Source organism: Alnus glutinosa, chromosome 6, assembly GCF_958979055.1.
Source record: "Alnus glutinosa chromosome 6, dhAlnGlut1.1, whole genome shotgun sequence".
Taxonomy (NCBI): domain Eukaryota; kingdom Viridiplantae; phylum Streptophyta; class Magnoliopsida; order Fagales; family Betulaceae; genus Alnus; species Alnus glutinosa.
In genome coordinates, this window is record NC_084891.1 from 15,081,452 (window position 1) to 15,083,882 (window position 2,431).

Genomic DNA, 2,431 nt, shown 5'->3' on the forward strand with positions numbered 1-2,431 from the left:
CTTAAGCTAGCAGTTAATCCAATCCATAATCTTCAGAACCTGCGCAAACATCTATGAGAAGGTGGTTACCGCCACAATCCCATAGTTTCATAAGTGAGCTAACTGTCATTCAACAACATCATGATTTATGCGTTATTTAAGGAACAGAGATATGACATAATGATGTAGTGATAGTTTTCATGCAAAGTTTAACAGTTTAATATAGTCATGACACTCCACTCATATAAGGGCCGTACCCCCGGTCAGCGTATATCTCGAGGCCGTACCCTCTACATTACATTTTATTAGCATGGTTTCCGCCCTAGCAGAGTACGTCCCACGTCACTCCACTAGCACTTTGAAAACAGTAGCAATCAATATGAATTATTGGGTTTTCGGTTCCAGGCACTATTCCCATCCTGAACCTTTGGAAGACGGTAGCAACCAATATTAATAGGTTAATTATTAAATGTATGCAATGATCAATCACACGCATCCAATTAAAATAAAACATAAACACAACATTATTGAAATCCAGTACTACCCTCAGTAAGTAATTTATACTTACAGCCCTTTTATGTAGTCTCAGTTCATCATCTGCAACAAATACATATAAATGTGCATACAAGGTCAATATCATTACTTCTAGGAACTCATGCCTAAACATGAACTCCAAAGTCACATACATAAATAAAAGCAATCATCATGACTATAATTCAATATGTTAATTTTCAAACATTAATACCATAATCCATATTTCCATAAACAAGACCTAATCATTTCTAGGGAACATCAACCCAATCACCAAACCAATTAACAAAACATCTATTCTAAAACATATTAACTCTAACAATTATTTCAACCAATATATATTTGAGAAATCACAGTAAAACAGCACACTGAATTTCCATAATCAATTTCATACCAAAGTAAACTAATATATTTAACATGTTCTTAATTTAGTTATTGAGACTACATAATTAATATAATCTTTATTAACTCCCTTTTTCTGCATAATTCCCAGAACTCATATATCCAAAACATCACTCAATATAGTAAATCATATTTCTAGATTCTCAAGTTAAATAATATGTACTAGTTTAAACAAATCAACTTAAACTCTAGAGGTATCATACTTGAAATAGGAACATATTCCAACACTAGCTTAATCACCAATTCTCAAGACTAATAGCCATAAAAGCACCCCCTTGTAATATTTTCGGTCATTAACTCTAAAAGCACTTTAATGATATGAACCAAAACCAATAACGATCCTAAATCAGCCTACAATGTCTAGGCATCATCGTAACCCATATCAAAACACCATACCGTCCTTACCAAATAACACCAAATCTAAACCCGCAAGTACATGGCTAACACAAGGGACATAACCGAAATCTCCCCATATATAATTCACCAAAAACCGATACATTGCAAGCACAGCCTATACTAATTCAAGGAACAACCTACACAGAAAATACCAAACCCACAATCATGGTTCAATCTTCGACACATCCCCATGGCTACACAGTCCAACAACCGGCCAAACACTACCCACTCAAAAATCATCCGCTCAATTATTTACCCAATCGGCTACTCCAAATAAAGCATCTCAAAAATAACACCCCATCATCAAACAATAAAATCCCTTAATCAATCCATAGGAAACCCCCAAAATCATCAAACCCTAGATACCTTGCATAGCCGAAACACAACCATAGAGAACAACTCTAAACCATTCGGCCATCAACACCCCAAAACAGAAAATCATAAATCAAAATACCCAAGCTAAAACAACACTTAGCTCATATTCACCCACAGAAAATATATCACACATATAATCACGGCTCAGCTGATCCAATGACAAATAAGAAATAATTAGTCAACCATGAATTATCAAATTTAATCAATAAATTAACCTAATTTATAGAATAACTCACATTAAGGATTCTCACAGAGAATCCACCGGGAAGAACCTACTGAAATCACCGGAAATCCACCAAGAATTAGACCTCTGCTCTAATTGGTGATGACCACCGGAAATCCAGCTTCTAGCTCGCCGGAATCGCCACTGGAACCGCTGGAAAAGCCGCCGGAAAACACACAGGAAGAACCGGGTCTTCCTCTTAGGTCTGACGGGTCACCGGGTCGGGTTTTGGGTCAAAGGCTTCAGGTCTTCATGGATCAGCCGGAAAGTCGCCTTAGCTCGCCGGAAATCGGCGTCTGGCCGCCGGACATGGAGGATCTGACCTCCGGGAGGATTGGGTCGCACGGGTTCTCCCGGATCCGTCGGGTTTCCGCGTCCTAGGCACCACCGGAGTCGACCCACCTGTAGCATCGGCCGGAAATCGAGTCGCCGGTGTCCCCTGGTTTCCGGGTCTGATTTCCATCTCTGTTTCCCTCTCTCCCGATCTCTGACTCTCCCTCTCTGCCTCTGTTTGGTCTCTCTCTC